The sequence below is a fragment of the Equus przewalskii genome, chromosome 12, assembly GCF_037783145.1.
Source record: "Equus przewalskii isolate Varuska chromosome 12, EquPr2, whole genome shotgun sequence".
Lineage (NCBI taxonomy): Eukaryota > Metazoa > Chordata > Mammalia > Perissodactyla > Equidae > Equus > Equus przewalskii.
This window is the reverse complement of record NC_091842.1, coordinates 38,033,579-38,059,115: the sequence shown is the minus strand read 5'-3', so window position 1 is coordinate 38,059,115 and position 25,537 is coordinate 38,033,579. Positions and strand designations below refer to the sequence as shown.

The following is a 25,537-nucleotide window of genomic DNA, read 5'->3' as shown; positions in this document are numbered from 1 at the left end:
TGCAGACATCACTAATCGATCCCAGGCCCTGTTCTGGTCAAGTCTTCAGGATCCTTGTCCGTGATTCACTCTAGGAAATCACTGTCAATGAATTGGAGCTGGCGGATAAACGGGAATGTCTTCGTCTTTCCTCATCCGAATTCTTTCTCACTTTCCTACCCCAGCTGGGTCCCCCTGTATCTCTTTAGCCTAGAATTTCCCAACAAACTCGCATCTGGTGAAAGAGTTTTGAGGTCAAATGAATTTAGGAAAGTTATACATGCAGGTCATTAAAGGATTGCTGTACTACCGGAAATGTACATAATTCAGTTAACTTTTAAAAAATAGCGCCTACCAGCATCCTAAAAAGCATGGAATTTGCTGTCAGAAGTGATGCTCTACTTACGCATCAATTGTCAGTGTATTCATTGGGTGTCTACTTGGTACTGGGTGCTGTTTTAGGTGCTCTAGAGAAAAATAAAGCAGAGAAGGTGGAGAGTTGGTGGCAGGGTTGAGGGGTTTCGATTTCAATAGGGTTGTCAGGGATGAAAGGATGACACCCCATATGGAGGAGATGAGGGAGGGAGATGTTAATAACCGGAAAAAGACATTCTGGGCATAGAGAGCAGCAGGTGCAAAGGCCCTGAGGTGGGAGCTCGTGGGCTGTGTTCAAGAAGAGCAAGGCGGCCAGTGTGGCCACAGTGGGAAGCATAAGGGGTGAGTATTAGGTGAGGAGGATCGTGATGCTGCAGAGGGACGTGTAATCCACCGAAAGAGCTTCGGCTGGGAGAGTTTGAGCAGAAGAGGGGCGTGATCTGACTTCCACTTTGGGGTTCAGACTAGTGTTTGGTGGCAGGGTTGACAGGGAAATCCAGGAAGAGGCTACTGCGGTTGTCCAGGAGAGCGACGATAGTGGCTTCGGCCGGTGCAGATGGCGAGCCCTGGCACAGTTCTGAATGTATTTTGAAGGTGGATTTTGGAGGAGGGACTTCCTGACAGACTGGCTGTGGAGTGGTGTGGCAATAAAAGCAGAGTCAGGGGCTGGCCCGGTGGTGCAGTGGTTACGTTTGCACGTTCCGCTTCGGCGACCCGGGTTTGCCGGTTTAGATCCCGGGTGTGGACATGGCACTGCTTGGCGCACCAAGCTGTAGCAGATGTCCCACATATAAAGTAGAGGAAGATGGGCATGGATGTTAGCTCAGGGCCAGTCTTCCTCAGCAAAAAGAGGAGGATTGGCACGGATGTTAGCTCAGGGCCAATCTTCCTCAAAAAAAACAAAAGTGGAGTCAAGGATGCCTCTGAAGTTTGGTCCTGAGCAATTAAGGATGGATTTGTCCTTGCCCAAGATAAGGAAGATTTAGGGAGAAACGAGTTTTTCTTTCTTGTAGGGAGGGAGAGGGTAGGGTGGGGAGCATAGCAAGAGTTCATTTAGGACGTGTTAAGTTTGAGATGCCTATTAAACATGCAAATGGAGGTGTTGAGAGGCAGAACACAGACTCTGGAGCCAAACTGCTCTCCCACGTTTCAGCTGTGTGACCTTGGGCACGTGACTTAGCCTCTCTGTGCCTTATTTTTCTCATCTATAAAATGAGATAATGACGAGGTTATTATGAGGTATAATTGAGTTAGTATATGTGGAACGCCTAGAACAATCCCTGGCTTGCAGTAAGTGCTAAATATTTCCTGTAGTTGTCACTGTGTATACAAATCTGGCTCATGCCCTATCTCTTGGTGATGGGCAGCCGTTTAAGGGTTTACACAGGGAGTTTAAAACTTAAATTTTAGGATGATGAGTAAAGAAGGTTTGGAACCTTTGCTGATTGGGATACCAGCTCCTCCCAGTATGCCAGATACACGTCTTTCCAGGGGAGGGATCTGGTAGAATTCCGACGATCGGAGATTGCTCAGCAGAGGAAGGTCATGGTCATTTCCCAGAGAGCATGCCTTTTCTGCCCGGCCTGCATCGCCCGGATTCCTTCATGCTCTGTGCTTGCTGCAGCCCCATCTGCCTGCTCTGCTCTCTGCACGCCTCAAGGTGAAGCATCCGATCACTCCTGGGTCAGAACAGCCTTTAATCTCTTCCCTATTCTCTGCTATCATCAGGGTTGGCAAGAATAACTTGGTGTAAAGGGAGCAGAATCCTTTCTAGAAGCAGCAGCCGCTCGGGGTGAGGCTTATTTCGTCTCTCCCATGGCTGGCATCTCAGCAAAACTTTGGCAATCTCTGTTGGCTGGTTGGAGCAGAAATAGGAAATTAGTATTTTCTCTTCCACTTAAGCTTCTCAACAGTGAAAAAAAAAAAAAAAAACAAAAAAACGCAACAAACCCGGCTGTTCCCGGGGCTTGGCCATGGAGCTGGTTACTTATTAAATTTCAGCTGGTGGGTCCCCAGGCTGCTCACTGTCATTTCTCTGCTTGCGTGTTCTGCGTGGCAGGAGGGTAGCATTTGACACGTCCCATTTCTGTGCTCAGATTAGGAGACGCGTCTGGCATTCACGTGTGCAGACGTTTGTGATCTCCTCTTGAGTCTGTCTCACACCCACCTGCCCGGTATGTTCTAGAATCCTGATCCTCTCCGTCCTGTCCTCTCCAACCCCCACTTAAAAAATCACAAAAGTGACACACGCTTGGGGTTGGACAAATTAAAACAGCAGAGAAGTATAGAGAAGAAAGATGGATGCTCCCTTGTCTCCGTTCCCCGTCCTTTTCCGAGGGCACCCCGCCCATTAACAGTGCAGTGTTTTATTCCAGACTTGTTGATGCCTTTGCAAACACATACCTGATCTCAGACCCAGAGAGTCATGCATACGTGTGCACAGACGCACGCATCCCAGGGGCTTAAAATACATGGAATTTAAAAGGATCATTCTTGTGGTTAAAAAATAAAGTAGTATGGAGAAGTTTATAATGTAAAAAAAGTCACTTCCTACTATTGTTCACTCCCCAGAGGCAATGACTTTGAATTTTTTGAGCTTCAAGCCCCCAGTGATGGTCCCCACCATGGCTCAAAAACTATGCATGTATCAGAAGTTCTTGAGTGATCAATTTCAGTCGTTATTAGTTCAGATTTCAGATTGCAATAGATGAGATTTAACTTCATTTCCATCCCACACATCCCCTTCCCTCAACTTTGAGAGATTATTATTTTTACTATATTTAGTAAAATTAAAAAGTAGAGCTTACCTTATTTTGGCTCTGTAAATATTGTTCTTTTCAGAGCCAATAACACTAAGATGACACTTTATTTCTTGTTTTTTTTTTTTCCCTGGAGTTTATAGTTTTTTTTTTTTTGAGGAAGATTAGCCCTGAGCTAACATCTGCCGCCAATCCTCTTTTTGCTGAGGAAGACTGGCCCTGAGCTAACATCCATGCCCATCTTCCTCTAATTTAAATGTAGGATGCCTACCACAGCATGGCTTGCCAGGCGGTGCCATGTCCGCACCCGGGATCCGAACTGGTGAACCCTGGGCCGCCGAAGTGTAACGTGTGAACTTAACTGCTGTGCCACTGGGCAGGACCCCCCCTTTTTTTTTACACCCTTCAAACTATTTGCCTTTGTTGTATCTTAGATTTTTTTCAAGATTTTTCGTATGTTGAGTATCTGGTCAAGGTTTCCTCTTTTATTTTTCTGAAGACACTCCTCTCTGATCCCCACTGTTCCAGTCTACACTGCACGGCTGCAATGCGGGGCCTTCCCTGCTGGAGGCAGGGCGTTTCACTGGGCGTGGCATTTTCAGGTCTTAAGGCTCTCTGGGCTCCTTGAAGCCACATTGGCTTCCTCCTTGGCTGGTCCCTCTCCTTTCTCATGTTGTCTTGGCTGGAGTTTTCTCTCCCCTGTTTCCTGTTACCACTTCCTCAGCCATGCCCCAGGGATTTATTAAAGTCTGTCTTTAACAGAGGACTCCCTTCTCTTTCTTTGAATTCTTGCAGATCCAAGGCTTTAAAAATCCCTTCACTATCATTTTAATGGGTTTTAGGAGGAGATAAATGCGTGTACTTAGTCTTCCGTTTTGAACCAGAAGCCCCATGTACAGTTAAAAAAAAAAGTCTCTGTCAACTTCCGTTTCTCTGTCTCTGTCTTTGTCTCTCTGTATTATTCTTTTTCACCTAGATATATTTAGTGATTAATGACAGTACTCTCAGACAAAACTAGATAGAACATAGTGTTTGTATTCCACAGCGAAGTAACATCAGGGTTAATTCATACTGAAGTTTATCTAGGGGTTCATAATGCTTTGCCATTTTTTTTTTTTTTTTTTTGGTGAGGAAGATTGGCCCTAAGCTAACATAGATGCCAATCTCCTTCTACTTTGTATGTGGGTTGCCGCTACAGCATGGCCACTGATGAGTGGTCTAGGTCTGTGCCCTAGATGCAAACCTGTGAGTCCTGGGCCACTGAAGCAGAACACGTGACCTTAACTACTGTGCCACCAGGCTGACCCCTTGTCATGCTTTTTAAGTGTCTGAGCCACCTAAAATTTGGCAATGCCATTCAATGCTTTTAAATGATTATACATGGAGGGGGGGGCTTTATAAAGTGATGACACATAAGAAGAACAGTTTTATGAAGTTAGGCTATACGTGCATAGAGGTGCACAGACATAGAAAGCCACATTTCATCTGATTCCTAAAGACTTTGTTTACCTGCCTGACTTTTTTAGATGTATCATGGGCCTCTTTCTTTGAGCCGTTTTCAAATTTAAACTGGAGCTGGAACTTCTCCTTCTGGTCCTACGATTTCAAGTGAACTGCTGGTTCCTCTCCACTTACTCTGAACAGATAGGGAGCCCGAAAGCCGTGGATTTGTTGTTCCTCTTTTTCTCTTAAGATTCAGCTCTAACAGCATCTCCTCCCAGAATCTTTCCCCATCTGCCCAGGCGTGGGCAGCAGAGTGGAGAGGTGAAAAGCGTGGACGTTGGGATCAGGCAGACTTGTGTTAGCATCAGACCTTCAACAATTTCCCAGTGTGGTGACCATGGGGACGTCGTTCAGCATCTTTGAGTCTCCGCTGCCTCACCAGCATAATGAGCGAGGAAACTGCCTCCGCCAGTGTCATTCTCTCTGGGTGCAAGACCTGTGGGCAGCGGCCACACCCACAGTCCACTGGAAGGTTAGACTTGATTCCCAGTTTATGAGAAGCTCGAATAGGAGGGGTTGGCGCTCACCTGGGGAGACACTGTCTGTAAACGGTAGCATCTTGCTAGACTTGAGAAATTAATTTCTCGCTGTGCTGGCATCCATTCTCTTTTAATGCTGGGGTTTGCATTATTATTTTTCCCACACACGCAGACATTTTTATTTATATCAAAGAGACGCTATGGAGCAGTGGGAGAGTGTACTTTTCAGTAAGTGACCCAGGTCCACCAGTTATCCGCATGGCAAAAAAACTCATCTTGACTCTTACCTCACACCATAAACCAAAAATCAGTTCCAGGTGGATTTTAGATCTAAATGTGAAAGTTTAAAAAAATAGTATTTCTAATTGATAACATAGGATATTTTCATGACAAAGATTTGGCAAAGATTTCTTAGAACCAAGCACACTAACCATAAAGAAAAATTGATAAATTGGATCTTATTGAAATTGAGAACTCCTGTTCATCAAAAGAAACCTTTAAGAGAATAAAAAAGGCAGGCACAGAGAGAGGATAAGCATTTGCCATTTATTTATCTGACAAAAAGCTCATAGCTAAGATATGTAACTGACTCCCATGACTCATGTAGAAAAAGGCAAATAATCCACAGGAGAAAAATGGGCACAGATGTGACTAGGCATTTCACAAAGACGATAACCCAATTGTAATAAGCATATATGAAAAGAGGCTCCACGTGGTGCCTCATTAGGTAGGGGCAAACTAAAACCGCAGTGAGATGCCTACCAGGACACATACACCACAAGAGTTCAAATGATAAACGTCCACAAGACCGAGTGTTGCTGAGGATGTGGAGCGGCCGGAACTCACCCGCAGCCGTGTTACCGTTAAAACCACGGTTGTAAACTCTTTGGTGATCTGCATTATTTTTCAGAAGGAACTTACATAGACAAACCACACCCTTCCTTGAGAATAATTACAGAGACCTTGGCCCCTCCTTGTTATCAGTCCAGACGCAGCTTCAGCAAGCCCCACTTGCTCACGGGAAGCGGCTCTCACGTTGTTTTCCCTCTGGACTCCCATCGTCACAGGCTCCTTACCCCAAAAATGTAATAACTTGTGGATACATTTGTCCTCCCCAGTAAACTGTGGGCCTCGCAAGGGCAGGGACCATATTCTGGTACCTTCTGGATTTCCCAGTGCTTAGGACAGTGTCTGACACCTAGAAGACTCAGTAAGTGTTGGGGGGTTACATGAATGAGACCCCATAGGAATTATGCAAAGGGTGAGTTTGTTATTTCATTATGTAAAAATAGCCAGGTAGACTTTCCCAACATGGAAATCATACTTAGGATATTCTGATTAAATAGAGACCATCTGTTGTGAGTGGAACTTACATGGGGTGGGAGGAGAAGGTCTTTGAGGCACATCTCGGAACATTTAGGCAGTCACCTTCCAGGGTTGTTGAAACTTAGCATGGATTTTCTCCAAATTGGGAAGACCTGACTTAAATTATAGATGACATGGGATGCATTAGATTCACCTAGGGGCCTCTGGGGGCTCCCCAGAGAGAGCCACGTCATCCTTTACAGTGGCTGACAATGAGCTTCCAGGAGGGGCCCATGGGGACCAGCAGAGATGTGCTTTTGGACAGAGAAAACCAGAGAGCGTGTTCAGATGCACGCCTGGAGTGGAGATGCACAAGGACGGACGCCGCAAATTGCAGGATCGGATTTGCAATCTTGCTGCTTCTCACACGGGTGGCTCCGTTTAGCATGCTCCAGCATGAGGAGCCGCGAGCCTTTCTTTGTTTAATGAAGTTTAGTGGCTTTTCCCCCCAAGCCTGTCAGGGAGCACGGCTGGCCCCGTCAGGAGATGTGCTTCTGTTTTGTGCCAGGCGCCATGCCTGTTGCTTCCGTAAATGGATTTCGTCTTCACAGCCACCCTGAAAGGCAGATTGTCCCCATTTTAGAGCAGAGGGAACGAAGGCTGGGGCAGGGATGCTAACTGCTCAAAGTCACACAGCTAAGTGGTGCGATTGGAACGTGGGCCTGTTGCTCCATTCACTGCTGTGCAAGGGCCCCCTCCACATCATCTGCAGTCTTTTGGGGTGGCTCAAGTCACGGCAGTTGATGAGGGGGGCAATGACCAGGTGACAAGGCTGCCCTAGGTAAGGCTGTCCCCACAGTGATGTGATTCTCGGCACTAGCACCATTCTTGTTTTGGGGGAGATTAGTCTGGAAACGAGTCTCTGTTGGGCTCACCTTGGTCACCAGGCCCTCCCCTGCAGAACCAACAGGGACGTCTAAATAGGGGTCCTTAATCTGTGGCCCATGGGTTCCAAGACGATCTAGGGTTGGGTGGGTTTTAGAGACGGAGGGTGGGTGGTGATGGTCGGAGCTCCCCTGAAACGTATGGGACATTTTGGACGTCCTTTCTCTGGGCAAGGTTACAGCTCCCATCAGATTCTCAAGAGGAGTCGAGGACCCAAGACCAGTGCCACCACCACCGCTAGTTTCCCAAAGCCATCTATGATTCATGGAGCACTTTCCATGTTTTATCTCCTTCAGTCCTCTTGGCCACCTGGTGAGGCGGGTACTGTGTTCTCCTCACTTACCTGTGGGGACACTGAGGCCTGGAGAGAGAGGCGAAGTCACTTGTGGAGGTCACGCAGTCGGTACGTGATAGAGTTGGGGCCCAACGAGGCCTTCTGGCTTCAGAACGTGTGGCCTGCTGACCCCAGAGGAAACCAGCCCTTGGGTGGATCCACAGCTGCTGGCTATTAGGAAAGTGTGGGGTGCTCCCCAGAGGAATGCAGGGAGGGGGAGCAGTAGAGCTCCCACCCCAAGACGTGTGCAGGCTTTGGCTCTGGAACAGCTGTGCTGGCCCTCTCCTGGCTCCTGGGGCGTCCGGGAGAAGCACCGGGGCCGACGTCTCCCCTAGGCACAGCAGGCGCAGGGCCTGGGGCCACTGAAATGTTCTAATTTTTTTAAAAGAAGAAGGAAAAAAAATGAACTTTTAGGTCGAAGAAAAATTTAAAATATATAATAGTGATATTTTTGTCTTTATACCAACACAGTCAAAAAATATAATTTTGACATATATATATATATTTATGGAGGAAAGGAGCTCACAAAGGCAAAAGTGCTTAGGGCCCATCCAAGTCATGACGTGGCTCTGGCAAGGGCACCCTGGGCCTCTGCAAGATGCCCTCTCTCATGCCAACTGCTCCAAGGAGCCGGCTGGCTTTCATCGGAAGCTGGTTTATCTCCCTGGGAAACTTATGTGGGTTCTTGAGCCTCATGAATCACGATGGAACCATTTGGAAAATGCACGAGGTGAAATGCACAGAGAGAGCTGTCTGTAGAGTCCGGGGGCTGATGGGGCGAATGGCTCTGATGGCCGGGCGGGAGATACGGGGTATGAACTTGCCGGGAGGCCCGTCTGCTACAGAAAAAGGGAGAAGGGCATCCGTCCATCCAGATGAAAAGTCTCACATCAGAATTAGCATTTCCACGTTTAATTCTACCGTTATGGCCCCACAGGCCGCGTAATCACCAGCGATTAAATGGAGACTGAGGGACGTGCTTCGAATTCCTACCCGCTGGGCTCTAAACAAACGGCGTTCGAGGGCCCTGCTGCGATTTTCCTTAGTTCCCACGAGCTGAAATGACTGGAGTTTCTCGAGGCAGCTCCTGGGGAGTGGTCCCCGTGTAGCTGGGCCCTGAGTTGCCTCTGCAGGTGTCCTGGGCTGGGCTGACTCCCCTCCGTTTCAGGGTCCGGTGGTGGCAGGGGACAGGAATCCCAATTACGCCTGACATTTGCTTAGCAGGGGCTCATTTGTGCCGTGTGGTGAATGCTTTTGCAGGCGATTAATTGAAGGCCTTTTAAATCTGCTTTGCTGGTGAGCGCGCGCTTCAAGAACATCAAGAAGGTGGTTGTGTAAGTTGCCGTCCTGCATTTTTCCTTTTGGTGGGTGGGGCTGGGGGGCGGTGCGCGACCTTCTGCCTTTCGATGGTGGTCATACTGGGATGTCCAACACTCTGCCCTCTCACATCATTTAGAACCTTCAGGAGCACCCTGAACCCAGAGTACAAAGGCCCATCGTCCAGAGTCATGCCCTTGGATTTGGAGAGCCACCTGCTGGTGGACAAGGCGGGGCTTTGTGACAGATGCCACCTGGCCCTGTGGTCTCAAGTCCTACCCTCTTTAGGTTGCCCTCCTCTAGCCATCAGAGACCTCAACTGCCCACTCTTGCTCCTGATCCTTCTGCCTCAGCCATACTGGCCACCTTTCAGCTCTAGATTGAGCCACCATCCCTGCCACAGGGCCTTTGCACATGCTGCCATTTGCCACAAATGCTCTCTATGCCCCAGTTAACTCTCATTCATTCTTTACATCCCGGATCAAGTGTAACTTCCTCTGGGATGCTTTTTCTCCCTTGTTTCTCTTTGTCAGCGACCATATTGCTTTTTCTTTTTTTTTTAAACTGTTAAAAATTGTGATGAAAATATGTATATAACATAAAATTTGCCATTTGAACCACTTTAAGTGTAAAGTGGCATTAAGTACATTCACTCTGATGTGCAACCATCACGACTATTTATTTCCAATCTTTTTTCCATCATCCCAAATAGAAACTCTGTACCCTTTAGGCAATAACTCCTTTTCCTCCCTTCCACCCTGTGCTCAGTAAGCCCTATTCTACTTCCTGTCTCTAAATATTGCTTTTTAAGAGGCAGGTGAGGGCTGGCATGTGACGGCTGCTCTGGGCCTTCAGTGCTGGTACAAAAGAGCAGAGTCATGTTCTGGGAGATTCACGTGGATATAGATGTAGGTTTGGATTCCAGCTAAGACACTTCAACCAGATTATTTTCACCTATTCATATTAAACCTGGCCAGCCATCTAAAATTTGGCCTCTCACATTTTCCCACTCAGGGTAAGCAAGCCCTGCCACACCTGCCCCACCCCCTGCCATCCCTTCACTCTGTGGATTGGTTGGAATTATTTAGCTGGAAATAATAGAAACCTCTTTGGGTGGACTTAAGCCCCAACAGAGACTTTATCGTCTGGAGACTGAGGTTCCTCATTGTGGTAGACAGAATTCTCCGACGGTCCCTCGAGATTCCTGCCTCTGCTGTGCTGTGCACGCACCTGCTCCCAGTGATCCAAACACAGATCTAGCTACTCCAGTAAAGGGATTTCACAGATGTAATTAAGGACCCAAATTGGTCAACTTTAAAATAGGGAGATTGTCCAGGTGGGCCCACTCTACACGAGTCCTTTAAAAGCAGAGCGTTTTCTCTGGTTGCAGAAGGGTGAGTCAGAGATTTGAAGCATGAGAAAGACTTGACTCTCTGTTGCTGGCTTGGGAGGAAGGCGGTCACATGGAAAGGAGGGGGAGGGACCTGGAGGAGCTGAGAGTGGCCCCTGGATGCTGGCCAACAAGGACCTGAATTTTGCCAACAGTGTGAAGGAGCTCAGAAGTGGATGTTCCCTAGTGCCTCCAGACAAGGATTCGGCCTGGCCGACCCCTGAGTTCAGCCTTGAGCAGGGAGCCCGGTCATGCCATGCCAGCCTTCTCACCTACAGGACTGTGAGTGAATACATGAGTGTCATTTTGAGCCACTGCATTTGTGACAACTTGTTATGCAGTAGTAAAAATATACATTCCTGGAATCCAGGGCAGGAATGTAGCTGGGCCTCTGGAAAGGACTACTGGGGATTAGAAAATGCTCAGGGCTCTGGCATCTTCCTCCTCTGTCTCTCATCTCTGTCTCACTCTGCATGGCTGCTTTCTCCTCCCTCTCTGCAGACTGGCTGCTGGGCTCCCTGTCCCCGTGAAGGAATGTGGGGTCCACAGCTCCCAGGTTTGCAGGTGACGGTCTTCACCACCCTGCAGAGACGTTTTGGCCATCTTTTTATCCCAGTTCTGAATTCCCAAGGAGAGAGTCTGATTGGTCCAGTTCAGGTTAAATATCCACCTCAGGTCCAATTGGCTGTGGAAAGCGAGGGGTCACAAAGTCCAAATACGACTTATAGAGAGGGGCCCACCTCTGTAGATGGGGGTATTGTTCCCAGAGAAAAGGGTTCATCACGAGCCAGGCAGCCACTCCCTAATCATCCACTGCCTTTGGAGTTTGCTCTTGACTTGTCTTTGGTTTACAATCCTATCCCAGTGGGCTCTGACCATCTGCTTCCCCACTGGCCTTTTCACTTCCTTCTTTTCCAACCACAGCCACGCTAGGCCTGTTTTTATCTCTAGACTATGGTCTTCCATCTGGGAGTCCTAGGAACCCTCTCAGAGAGGCTCTTATTGGGCATCAGTTCTGGGTCAAGTTCTTTGCTGGGGCAGAGGGATGATCAAGGCTGGCTGGACCTTGTCCTTGATGAGTTCTAAGCCTACTGGGGGAGGTGGACCATTTCAGCATCATATATTAAGTGTAAAGACAGAGGTATTGTATTAGATAGGGGAAAGTCACACTAGCTGCTATAATAACTCTAAACCCTCCATAACTTACACAATAGAAGTTCGGTGCCCACATGACAGCTCATGGTGGGTGTTGGTTGGATGGCTTTCCATGCAGTCATTCAGGGATCCAGGCTCCTTCCATTCCGTGCCTACACCATCCGCTGGGCCTTGGTGTTCTCTGTATCCATCCAGTGGCTAGGGGAAGAGAGGGCCTGGAGGATAGCATGGGAGGTTTTCATGGGTCATCTCCATGAGGGGTGGCATCACTTCTTCCCACCTTCCATTGGCTAGAAGGTAGTCACACGATGGTAGCACAAGGGACGCTGGGAAATGTAGTTAACTTATGTACCCAGGAGGAAAAGGAAATGGGACTTGGTGAACACATGGCCGTGTTCTCTCTGCCACAGGGAGAACAAGGCTTCTAGGGGCACAGATGAAACTCATTTAGCCCATTCTGGGGGTTCAGGGAAGGGTTCTGGAGGAGATGGTGCCGGAAGTGTGTCTTGAAGGATAAGTAAGACTCAATGAGCTAAAATTGGGTGGGGATGTCATTCTAGGCAAAGGCACAGAGTTGGGAAGCGCACTGGTGTGGATGGAGAACTTCCAGTATTTAAGCAGACAGGGGGAGCGATTCAGCTGAGCAAGTTTAGTGCTTTGCTGGAGTTTACAAAAATCCCAGAATATAAAACAGTGGGTCCAGGACAAGACGCTGCAAAGACCCCGTATGCTTTTTCTTAGAAGTCTTTTAGGGGGCTCAGGAGTCTCCGTAACCCTCGTCACATCTCACACACACCAGACTTGCCATTCTTTTTGCTGGAGAATCTGTGAAATGCGTCTTGAGAGAGAGAGAGGTGCCCCGAACAAGCCTTAGTTCTGAATCCATCTAGAGGGGCCATAGAGATGTTCCCGGGAGGATATGGTCACGGGCTCTCCTTGTGCGACTGTCAGGAAGTGGCCTGAAGGCTGCAAGGGGGTGTCTCGGACTCTTTACATGTTGGGACCACAACCTGATGCCTCAAGCTTTGGATAGAAGGGGTACCTGGGGACGCGAAGGAGGCACCAGGAAGCCCCAGGCATGGTGGGGCTCTGAGACGTGTATGTACAGCTGAGCCTACCATTATATTATTCTCCCTGGTGCTGCCCCGGTGGCCGCCCTGCCTCTGGCTTACCATTGCTGTGGGCTGCCCTCTGCCATGGCAGGGAGTCAGATGGCTCCTGGGGCCTTCTGTCTGTGGGCAGAGTCTTTGATTTTCAGATATTGCTGCAGCTGGTCCTGTGTCTTTCTTGGGTCTCAGAGAACCCGTACTTAACTTGGTTGCATCCAAGCATTGGGGACTGGATGCATTTTGGAGACACGGTTTCTCAACCTCTGCACTGTTGACACTTGGGGTCGGATCCTCCTTGATTTGGGGGCTGTCTCGTGCATTGTAGGATGTTGAGCAGCATTCCTGGCCTCTCCCAACTAGATGCCAGTAAGACCCACAACCAAAATGTCTCCAGACATTGTCAAATGCCCTGGGGCTGGTTGGGGTGGGGGCAAAATTGCTACTGGTTGATAGTCACTGGGTTAAAATCATGAGAAATAATCACATTTTTTAAAGTCACTAGATTCTGGGGGGTTCGATCTTCTGCAACAGATAACAGAAGCAGTGGCTGTCACAATCTGTCCTCCTGCTCCACCTGGGAGTCCTGGTGGTGTTTTGAGGTAAATGGAAATGTGGATCATTGGCAACAGGAGGGAATGAGCATGACATGCTTCTTCTGTGGTTCCGTGTGATGACTGGAGTCGGGGGAGAGGGTTCTGGGCTTGTCTTCATCCAGGGTGTCTCCTGTGGAAAGGAGCAGAGACTTTATACCTTGTCACACTTTCTTATACCAACGCTAGTCCCTGAGCGCTTCCTGTGCCCAGCGGCCCTGCTAAGCCTTTTGTAGGCTTTCGCCTGTTTTGCCTTCATATCCACCAGCTGCTGTGGGTACCAGGCTGTCCCCATTGTACAGAGGAAGACTCTGAGAGTTAGAGAGGTGAAGCACATTGCTCAAGGCCTCAAGCATAAATGGGACCCAAACCTTGGCATGTCCGATCCCAAAGATCAAGCTCTTGTATTTTCCAGGTCTGGTTTTGCTCTTAACAAAGAACATTTTGGATTCTCTCCAGCTCTGGGAGCTTCTGAGAAAATGCATAATAAAAACATAATCAGAAGCTGTAGAAAAAGCCACAGAAGGGAAGGGTAAATGGTTGAAGGGACTCTCCCACTGCCCATCAGATAAATTCTAACTCAAGCACATGTGTTCTGGGGCTGGGGACAGCAGAGATGTACCCGTGTGTGCACACTTGGGGATTTGGGGAAAGACAAGCCCCTCCGTCTGGGCGCTGGGCTGGGCTGGGCTCCCTGGGCAGGGGTGCTCACTCTCAGCCGCTAGGCAGAGTATTTCTTGCCTTGGCATCACTCCTGTCTTGGGAGGCATCCTCTCCGCTCCTAGCGAGGCTCGTCTGGAAGGCAGCTTGAACTGATCCATCTCTCTCGAGCAAAGAGGCTCCCAGGGCATCACAAACGCTCCCGCTCAATGCCTCTTGTTCTCTTAGAGCTTATGTGCAACGGGACACTTGAGCTTCCACATCTTCCCCATCTTTCAAGGATCAGCACCGATTCCGCAGCGCCCGTGACGCCTCCCCCAACCATCTCACGTACTAGCTCGGTGACCTTGCGTGAATCATTTTCTTTCTCTGACCCTCAGTTTATGATCTGAAAAACGAGGATGACCATAGTGCCTGCCTCATTTTATTTATTCTGAGGGTTAGATGTGATAATGTGTGTAGAGCGCTTAGCAGAATAGGAATGACACCCATATGGTGATGGGTTATTAGCTGTTATTATCCCAGCACGCATGGGTGGCTTTCTCTCTTGAACTTTTGTCCTTGGAGTCTGAGGTCCTTGGGACCTGGAGTTTTGTTGAAGACTGTGCACTCTGAAGTCAGACAGTCTTGAATCCCCATTCACTAGCTGTGTGTCCTTGGGCAAGCCCTTCTACCTCTCTCTGCCTCAGTTTCTCCAACTATCAAATGCAATAGGAATATTTACCTGATAAATGGTTTAATGTTCTCAAAACACTTAGAGCAATCTTGGCATACGACAAAATGCTATATATGTATGTGTTATAAGAAATGCATTTTCCCGTGACTGAGTCCATATATATGTGTGAAATATATATATGTATATAGCATATGGCTTCACACAATACTTACCTTTACCATACGCAATGCGCATTCTTCCCTTCCTGTCTCTTCCTCGTCCTATTTTTCCATTTGATTAAAACGAGTTGCTGGTCATGACCCACTGAATTGATTTCATGACCCATGAATGGGTCATGGCCTGCAGTTTGAAAAACACTGCTGGCACAGCCTGGCCGTTTCCTCCCCGCCTTGCTTGCGTTAATTGTCCGGGTCCCCTGGCGTCTGTAGCATCTGGCCCCGCATCAGCAGCCTTGCCTCATTCTCTCCGCCCCACCGGGCTCGGCGGACGCATTGTTCTGTGCACCTTCGTGAGCATCAGATTAATTAGACATTTCAGAGGACGTGGACCTTTAAAGCAATCGCTTCATTAGCATGGCTGTGTGGAAGCTCTGGAAAGTCAAACTCAGTTATTTGTATGTTAATAAGCCAGCCAGGGCTTCAGAAGTGCACCTCATCCCGCACGGTCACTCATGCTCAGCTTTGCTGAGGGCTCTGTGAAAATCTGCCCGTCACCTGGGTCCCTGTGACACCGACCGGGATAAACGGGTAGGAGGTTGTCAGGCATCATGGGATCCGAGCTTGGGCTGTGTGTAGTCCCAACCTCTTCCGTAGGCACTGAGTTTTGTGATGCTGGTGGATACTGCATTATTTGTCTGCACCCCGTCACATTATCTTCGTACGGCACTTGACGGTTTTCAGAGTGCTTGTGCGTATGCTGTCTCAGGTGAGACTCATCCATGGGCCTGGTCGGATCTGCACACACAGGTCTCTTTTATTGTTGAGTCTCTGTGCTACGTGCAAAGCCCTTCGGCCCAGCACCTCGCTCCTCACCCTGGGGTCCAGCGGCAGCAGCCCCGACTTGAGCTCCTTAGCACCCTTGCTCTCAGCCTGCCCCAGACTTCCTCATCAGAACCTGCATCTTAACGAGAACCCAGGTGGTCTACGTGCCCAGTGGAGTCTGAGCAGCTCTGGTCTTCTAGGATACCCTCTCTTTTGCTCCCTCGTCCACACCCTCCCCTTGTCGCTCTCTCCCGCGTTTTCCCAGCTACTTGTAAAAGGTGCGAGTTACGGTCGTGGCTCGGACCTGTGCGAACACGAGACTCACCTGATTCTTTGTATCTGCACTTACTTTTATTTGACAAGCTCCTATTCCTGCACGGTCGTGTGAAAACTAAATTTAGTCCAATCTGGTAAATTTTCCACCATGTTCATTTTTTAATTTAATTTTAAAATTAACACACAGTAAAATTGACTTCTTTGGGGGTGAAAAAAGTTCTATGAATTTTAGTGCATGAATAGAGTCGTGTCTCCATCACCGCAATCAGGATGCAGAGCACCTCCATCACTGCCCCAAACTCCCCACTGACACCCCTCTGGAGTCACACCCTCGCCCTTCTCCAACCCCTGGCAACCACCAATCTGTTTTATGTCCTTATAGTTTTGTCTTTTTGAGGATGCCCTATAAATGACATCATACCGTATGTAACTTTTCCAGACTAGCTTCTTTCCCTTAGCATAATGCCTTAGAGATCATGCGAGTTGTTGTGTACAGCAGAAGTTCCTTCTTATTGCTGAGTCATATTCCACTGTGTGGATGGACCGCAGTTTGTTCACACATTCACCCACTGAAGGTCATTTAGGTTTGTTTCCAGTTTTTGGCAATTATGCAAGGAGCTACTTTAAATAGTCATGTTCAGGTTTCTACAGAAACATAAATTTTCCGTTTTCTACGGTAAATACCTATGAATGGAATTGCTAGGTCACATTGTGTCTGTTTAGCTATTAGAAGAAATGCCAAACTGTTTTCCAGAGTGGCTGCTGCATTTTACATTCCCATCAGTGATGTATGAGACGTCCAGTTGCTCTGCATCCTCATCAACACTTGGTATTGTCAGTGTTTTTTATTTTAGCCACTCTAATAGGTATGTAAGAGCATCTCTGAACCCCTGTAACCTTTTCTAGTCCTCTTCTAGACTTTCACAGAAAGTGGAAAGCAGGCAGTCTTCACTTTTCCTAGCCAGATTTCAGAGGGCTGTGACTCCTCCGAGGTCTGTAGGCATGCTTGTTTAGCAGAGGCAATCCAGCGCTGTTAAAATGAGAAACATTTTTTTTAGGGACTGGCCTGGGGGCACAGTAGTTAAGTTCACATGCTCTGCTTTTTCAGGTTCAGATCCCAGGCATGGACCTACACACCACTCATCAAGCCATGCTGTGGTGGCATTCCACATAGAAAATAGAGGAATATGGGCACAGATGTTAACTCTTCCTCACACACACACACACAAAAGAGACAGAAACATTTTTAAGCAGAATCTGTTAATTCAAAGCTGGGCAGCCTTGATGATGATGTCTGGCAGGCAATGGAGGAGGGAAAGTGTAAGATAGTTTTCTGCCCGCTAGGCACTACCTGCTAATTCCATTTTAATAACAGACATCCAAATGGTTAATATTACATCTCAGCAGAAAGTACAGCCGGGACTCAAGATACCCGTTCATTCATTCATTCAGTAATTTCGAGCAAGTGCTGTGTGCCAGGCACTGTGCTAGGACCTGGGGACGCAGCAGTGATCAAACACAGAAATCCCTGCCTTTAGAGCAGCTGTTCTGGTTCTGGGAGATGTCGGTTGTTGGAGTGTGTTAGGAAGCAGTTAAGCACTGTGAGACAAGAGGAATAGGGCAAGGAGGCAGAAGTGCTGGGGACGGGGGCCCGATCCAGGCGGTGAACAGTGACTGTTCCTTACAAAGAACTGGGAACAGCCGTTTCTGAGTGGTCATTGAATGCATTTTCATCCAGAGAGTCTGAAAGTCTGGGTTATGGACCCCCTACGTCAAGATGCCCTGGGGCTTGTGAAATAAGCAAGACCCTGAACACATGCGAATCGGATCCTGCCCCAGGACCCTGCCCCCGTCTGCAGAAGCAACACATGCCACAGCTTCCCAGGTGATTCCGAAGCATCCTAAAGTTTGAGGACCACGCTCTTAATCCAAGTTTAAAATAGGACGTAAGCTTTCAGTCCCAGGAAACGATCAGAATCATCTCAAGCTGGGTCCAATTAAAGGAGTCCTCGCTGGTTTAATTCAAGTCTTGACACTGCCTGGCTTTGCAACGCGCAAATGTGCACTTTGCAGCTGCCGCTGCTTAATTTTAGCCCTCGGAGAGAAATGCCCCAGCCTTCTCAGTCGGTTCTTGGGACCCTGATTGGCAAACGCCCTCCCCCTACCTCCCCACTACCTTCCGAGGCCTGAGCCTCCTAACTCTTGAAACGGCAGAGCAGCAGCCCCTACCCAAGTCCCTGGTCTCGGCAGCGAGCTGCCCTACTTAGCAAAAATGAGACTCTCTTACCTCCTTAAACCAAAATGAAAATGAAATCCAAGAAGATAATTTTCTTCTGAGCACCCCCCATAAAGCCACTGGTAGCCTCATCCGTAGTTAAAACGTCTTCTCCAAGTCTGGGAATGCTTGGGGGGAAAGCTTGGGGGTGGGTTCATCCTTCCCGGGTTTTACGTCTTTCGGATTGTGGTGGTTTCTAAGAATAAGGAGAATCCTGGGGGAGAGGGAGAGAGATTTCAGAAGAGTTGAAAGCCCTGTGTGGAGACCAGAAAGCTCTAAACCAGACACGGCCCCACGTTGCTTAGGAGTCAGGCACCAGGGGCCAGTGGCTGAGCGCCTCCGTGCCTCTTGTGGACTGAATTTGTCCCCCTTGATTTATATGTTGAAGCTCTAACTCTTGAGCCGGGGTCCAAAGGTGACTGTTTGGAGGTAGGACCTGTAAAGACGCGATTCAGTTGAAATGAGGCCATTAGCGTGGGTCCTAGTCGGATCTGACTGGTATCCTTATAAGAAGAGGAAAACTGGCCACACAGGGGACACCAGGGCTGCACACGCAGAGGGAAGACCGTGTGAGGACGCCGCGAGAAGGCACCATCTATAAACCAAGGAGAGAGGCCTCACCACAAACCAACGCCGCTGGCTCCCTGATCTTGGACTTCCGGCCTCCAGAACTGTGAGCAAACAAACTTCTGTTGTTTAACTTGCCGATCTCTGGCGTTTTGTTACGGCAGCCCCAGGAGACTGATACAATGCCTTCGAGGAAAGCTCAGTCTTGATGGCAAAGAATTGCTGATGCCCACCGACACAGACCGCGGAGGTTTTTCGAGGGTCGTTCAAGGAAATGGACAATTTTTGAGGTCTACCAACCGCAGGTCTGCACACGGCAGGTATAACATGGAAATGCCCAGCCTTGCCCGGTCCTGGCTGGTCCCAGGCTCCTGCTGAGCTGCTAGCCGCTCACTTAAGCCCACCCCCTGGCCACAGCTGATTGGCCCAAGAGGGGCCACCAAATTCAGGCTGGGCCAATCAGATTTTCACATCCAAGAATCAGAGGGGGAGATGTGAAATACGCATAGAGATGAGGCCACGTGACCCAGAGAGAGGAAGAGCCAGGCCCACCCTCGATCCAGCTTCCGTCCTGTTCCTCATACATGTGTCTGAGGGTCGGGTGTGACATCCTCTCTGTTGACATTCCATTGGCCAAAGCCAGTCACGTGGCTAAACGCAAGTTACTGGCTGGGGAAATAGGCTCCACCTCTTTAGTGGGAGAAAATACAAAGTCACATGGCCAAAGGGTGTGGCTGTGGGTTGGGGTGTCACTGCAGTCCATCCCAGGCTCTCAGCAGCTCAGGGGATGGCCTTTGAGGAGTCCCTGAAGAGACATCCGCCTGGCAGGGAGGAGCTATCCACCCACAGGCACCTTGTGCCTCCAACTCAGGATAACTATTTGTGGAATGAATGAAATGAATGGGAATAAATGAATGAGTGGGGTTGACTGAGCTCTTGCTCTGTCTTTCTGTATCTCTCCTCCCATTCCCGTTTTTCTCTCTCTCTTCTGATGATTCATTTTGTAGCTTGAGATCACACACTCTGTTTCTTTATTAGTCAACTCTAAGCAGTATTTCTTGACTCTGTTCTCGGCAAGACAAGGGAATTAGTGTCTGTGCATCTCCTTCCACACCTCCTGCAGCCCCCAGTTGGCTTACTATTACTTTCACATTGTAGAGGTTGACTGCAGCATTCATCTTCTCTTGTCTGTCTATAGATTGATTCTGAACATTGAACACCAATAACTGGCACATATGATAGTATGACTCTATTATTCACTGCAGAATCTAGTTAGGATCAGGTCCATAAAAACGGACGTGCATTCTGGACCTTTTATATAAATGGAATCATACATTATGTGGCCTTTCGTGTCTGGCTTCCTTCACTCAGCATGAGGTTTTCAGGTTCATTCACGTTATAGCACGCATCAGTATTTTCTTTTCATTGCGGAATAATATCTCACCATCTTGATATGCCGCTTTTATTTATTCATTTATCAGTTGATGGATAGAAAGTATTAGTGTTTGCTTAGCACTGAGAGTATGGGGAGACTGGAGGGTGATGGCTAAGGGGTGTGGGGTTTCTTTTTGGGGTAATGAAAACATCCTACAGCTAATCGTGGTGGTGGTTGCATAAACCTGTGACTGTAGTGAAAGCTGTTGAATTGTCTCCTTTAAATGGGTGAATTGTAAGGTATATGAATTATATTTCAGTGAAGCTGTTAAAAAAGGAGACGCAATCCTAGGTCACTAAGTCTGTGCTAGTCACGGGAGAACGTGCCATATTCCAGTGGTTCTAAGTTGTCCCCCCCATTTTGATATATATCTCTCTCAAATCAGGGGGACGTGTCATAGTTGAACTGCCAGTGCTTTATCTTCCTTTGTGGTCCCTAAAATAATACTGCGTTTTAAAACTGACGGCGTCTTAGATGCAATGAAATATAGCAATTAAGAGCATCAGGAGGGGGGGGCATTAAACTAATTATTTAACCAAACCGATAAGATGCCTGGACGTTGCACTGAGATCATCTGGGTTCGCATTTCCCTTCATTATCCACTTCTTTATAGATATGGCCTGACCACCAGGTGAGTGTCAATAAACCTGCACGGTTACTGCCTGTTTCTAAGTGGCCAGGGAGGGACATGTTTTCCTTAAACCACATCAGAAAGATAAAATTAATCATCAAATACAAGAGTTGGCAAACTACGGTCTGTGAGCCGAATCTGATGCGAGGCCCGTTTTTGTAAATAAAGTTTTATTGGAACACGGCCGCTCGTGCGTGTCTGCATACCGCGTGTGGCATGGCTGCTTTCAGGTGTAACGCTGAGTTGAGTGATTGAGACAGGCCGTCAGATCTGAAATGCTGAAACACTGCCTACCCAGCCCTTCGCAGGAAAGGTTTGCTGATCCCCTGATCATGCAGACAATGAAAAAGATGCTCTTCACTCGCTCTGCCGCTTCCCTGCCTCTTCTGGGTTTGGCTCGAAGCTCTGCAAATGCAGAATGCCTCCAGGAGTCCTCGGTTCTCTCACGGAGGCGGGTCCAGAGCTTCTCAGAGGGGTCACGGGATGTCTAGGCTATGCCCAGTTTTGGAGGATTCTGGTAAATTAAAGAGGATGAAGAAGGAGTGGAAGGAAGGAAGGAGACGGAGGAGAAGAAGAAATGATTCTACAATAGGACTGAGGGGCTGGCCTGGTGGCGTAGTGGTTAAGTTCACGCGCTCAGCTTTGGCGGCCCCAGGGTTCGCGGGTTCAGATCCCAGGCACAGACCTACACACTCCTCATCAAGACATGCTGTGGCAGCATCCCACATAGAAGAACTAGAAGGACTTACAACTATGTCCTGGGTGTTTGGGGAGAAAAAAAAAAAGAGGAAGATTGGCAACAGATGTTAGCTCAGGGCCAATCTTCCTCACCAAAAAACATACCTTAAAAAAAAAAAGGATTGATTAAAAAAGCTGTGGTTGATTTTAAAAGTATGTTGGACAGATTAATACATAAATACAATAATACACAATATGTAAATAAATGCAATAAATACACACATAAATACGGTAAATGAGATCCAATTGTTCCCTTTGTGATATAAGCACAGAATTCATAAGAATCAGCCAGCCGTAGTGTACTATTGGCGATGTGGTCTGGCAATGGGACACAAGTTTAAGGCTGGACGGTGAAATTGTCTTTCCCTCAATACTGTGCACGGGTCTTTGTGGTTCCATATAATCTACCCTGGAGATGACATTGAAAGTCTAAATGTGAGGCCCTGCGTGTGTTTTGGTGCAAGACAGATGTCCCTTTTCGCTCCCTCTGGGACAGACCCCTCTCAGCCCATGATCCCCTCCCCTGAGGCATCCTGGGACTCTCTCATCCTTGGTGACCTTTCTGAAGTTGCTCTCTGGGCCACACACTTGGCATTTCACCATGCGATGCCCGGTGACTTCTAATTGGAACGTGATTTTATTCTCGTCTCGGCTGCATGACCTCTGATGCGTTTGTCTGCTTGGCTTGCGAGCAGGGCGATGTCTTATTGGATTCTTGCTGCGCTGGTCAGGGGTGGACGGGACACCATTTGGAAACTGAGAAGAGCCTTTCAGGACTAAGATACAATTAACTATCCTTTGTGTCTTCTTATGTTCTAGTGCGCCAAACATGGCAATATGCTTAGGAAATGTATATTTATTTCTCATTATATATCTTATGTATCTGAGACTGTAAATAGAATAAAATATTCTAATAGAAGATAATTTTATACAATAAAATGTTTCCCATTAGAATGTAAGCGTCCTGAGGTCCAGGATTATGTCTATCTTATTATTTTTCTTCCCCCAAGCCTTGAAGACTGCCTAACACACAGTAGTTGCTCAATAAATATTGTCAAATATTGAACAAACGTGTAACTTATTTTTCTTTTAAACAACTTTATTGAGACATATCTTATATACCACAAAATTCACGCATTCTAAGTGTACAATTCAGTGAGTTTTTAGTAAACTTGCCGAGTTGTAATTTTTTTCAAATTATGAGTGCTGCGTATTCATTTGTAAAAATTAAAAAAAAAATTCAGCAGTGTAGGAGGTAAAAACTGAAAGCTTTCTTTATTCTTCACCAAATTCCACTCTCAGGGGTAACCATTTCTCACAGTTGAGTGTGGACCCAGCTCTTTTTCATTGTCAACGTGACACACGTACATCCAATTACGAAAACAGGTAATATCACCCGTATTACTCTGCCAGTTGCTTTTCCCACTTAGAAATATGTTGTAGACTTCTTTCTTTACAGGGTTAACTCATTGTTTAAAACAGCTGCATAGCATTGCATTGTATGAACGAACATATTAAACTCTATTTTGACAGTTCTCTGTCGGTGGATTCTTAGCCTGGTTCTATTACTTATATTTCCTATTAATAATTTTTGCTATTGTGAGTGAGGCTCTGATGAACAGAGTTGACAGAAGAGTTTTGTTCACTGTCGAATGTTCCTGTCAGATAGATTCCAGGTGGACTGGCTTTACTAGCTCAAAGGGGACGCACAATTTCAATTTTGACCAACACTGCTGAAGGGCCCTCCAAGAACGGTTGTTTCAATTTCTCCTCACTGACAGCGTCCGGGTGTCTCTTCTCTCACAAACTTGCTGAGACAGGGTATTAGAAATTTTTCTTTTCTTTGGTTGTTTTATTCCCCCGTAATTTGCTCACCTTTTTTGCAATTTTTTTTTTTGTTGAGTTCTCTCCCTTTTTCTTATGGGTTCAAAGGAATTCACGCTATATCACAGATATCAGCCTTTCTGTTGATTTGTTTGGTATTGAATGTGTCGGAGCCTGAGGCTTGCTGTGTGGGGCAGAGGTGAAGATCTGGGGCTCCCAGTCTTCCCAGGGGCTTAGATTGAAGAGAGAGAAAGATGGGGCTGGCGTTTTCCCTGTCATTTGGGGCCTTGGGGAGGCAGTGGCTTCATTGTCTCCTCCAATTTCTCCATTGCATGTGAATGACCAGATTAGGAGACAAAATGGAAAAACAGTAGTTGTTTTTCCTCTCCCGCTGGATGGTGAGCTTGGTAAAAGCTCGGTCTGTCTTTACTCCCTGCTGTGCCCGGTGGACCCAATATTACTGCCTGGCACTTAGCGAGTGTTCAGTAAATATTTGTTGCTTGCGTGAGTGAATGGATCCGATCATAGGGTGTTCTCAGACTGTTAAAACTCCAGAGTGTTGATCACGGTGGAGACGATAATATCTGCCATTGATGGATTCTTTCTTTGAGCTGGGCACTCTGCCAAACCCTTGTTCCATTTAATCCTCCCAACCAGGCTGCCATGTACAGGTTATCATTAGCCCCATTCCACAGGTGAGGAAACGGGGGCTCAGACTTTCCCAAGGTACCAGGGCTGGGATTTCACCCCAGGAGGTGTGGCCCCAGTGCATGACCTCTTCATTGCTGTGCTTTCTTGGGTTGGGGTTTGTCTGTCCTTTAAGATGCTGGAAATTTATCCTGGGGGCCTGAAGAACCAAGGACAGAATGCCTATCCTGCTGCTCTCTGACAGAGGGGGGCAGCACTGAGACCCTAGAAATGGGCAAGGACTAGGGAGGCCGGAGGCTGGTTCTTTTCCTAAACGTTTCCCTCACTTGAGAGATGATGATTTAGGGCACGCATTCTCAATTCAGAGAGGCCCTGGAGTCTGTTCCTTATTATCTCTGTGATGTTGGGCAAGCCAGCGCCCCTCTCTGAGTCCTTGGTATTCTCATCTGTAAACCAGGGATGGTGTTGGGCTTCCCTTAGGGCTTGTTCTGGGGATTGGATATGATCATGCATGGGGGTGCCATCCTTCCTCAAGGCTCAGAGTTGGTCTCGGCATGTACGGGCTGCTCATGGTCAGGACTGGACAGTTTGACCCTTGTCCTACGGCCTCTCAGGTACAAACAAGAGGCTGTTTGCTTTGCTGCCTCTGTGCCCACTTGGACATTCCTCCTGGTCCATGCCAGGCAACCTCCCTGCTTCGCCATCCTCCGTGAAGCAGATGTGCTTGGCTGCCCTTGGAGATGGGTAGCGATGGCTCATTCATGAAGCTGAAAGAGGAGCATGACCCTCCCATGGGGTGTAGCTGTCTCCAGAAGCCCACAGGACTTGGAGGAGCCGCCCCCTCTCCTACAGGCAGGAGCTTCCTGGCCAGCCTCGCCCTCAGCTCACGACTCTCAGGTGAACTCTAAATGTGCTCATGGCTTTTTAAGAGACTTCTTCATCTTCTCAGATGCCAGAGCTAATGGATTTATGGATTCCTCCCTCCACTGGGGATGCAGGAGATGTCTTCTCTTCTCTCACTGGTTGCGTCTTAAAACCATAAGCACCTTCCTTGCTGGAGCGCAGGGAGATTTAAGAGGTGCCAAATTAATTGCCTTCTAAGCCAAGCTGGAGAAAGGCAGCTAAACTCTTGGTATTTGCTCTCCAAGTGGGTGGGGAACAGAGGAGGGGTCTGCAGAGCTGAGGAGGTGGCTGACCCGGGAACAGCTGCCTCGAGCGGTCCGGGGCTTAGTCAGTGCAGATGGTTCAGATGACGAAAGACCCTCCCATAACTGGGCTGTGGCCTGTGGGGCTGTCGACTGGGTCTGTGAGCAGCTCCTCTCTTACCATGCAGGGATGATGGCCTGTAGGGATGTATTTAAGGTATTTTTCTATTTTGCAAACGTGCAATGGTGAGTTTTCCCGAAGACCACGCTCCTTTCCTCACCGGTTGTCACCTGGGTGTCGGTGAGCTTGTGTGTCAGATTTAACTAGTTCATTCCGATTTCATGATATGTATTCAGATGAGGTGACTTACTAAGTGAATGAGTTAACTTATAGACCCTTTAAAGGCTTTTTTTGCCTAAGTATATGCAGACATTAAAAATA

At 47.8% G+C, this 25,537-nt stretch overlaps 1 protein-coding gene across 1 annotated transcript in view; it reads left to right on the top strand.

The window, feature by feature from the left end:
* RBFOX1 (RNA binding fox-1 homolog 1) overlaps nucleotides 1-25,537 on the top strand; it is a 1,988,870-nt gene that overhangs the window by 36,761 nt on the left and 1,926,572 nt on the right. The gene's annotated exons all lie outside the window — the stretch shown is intronic.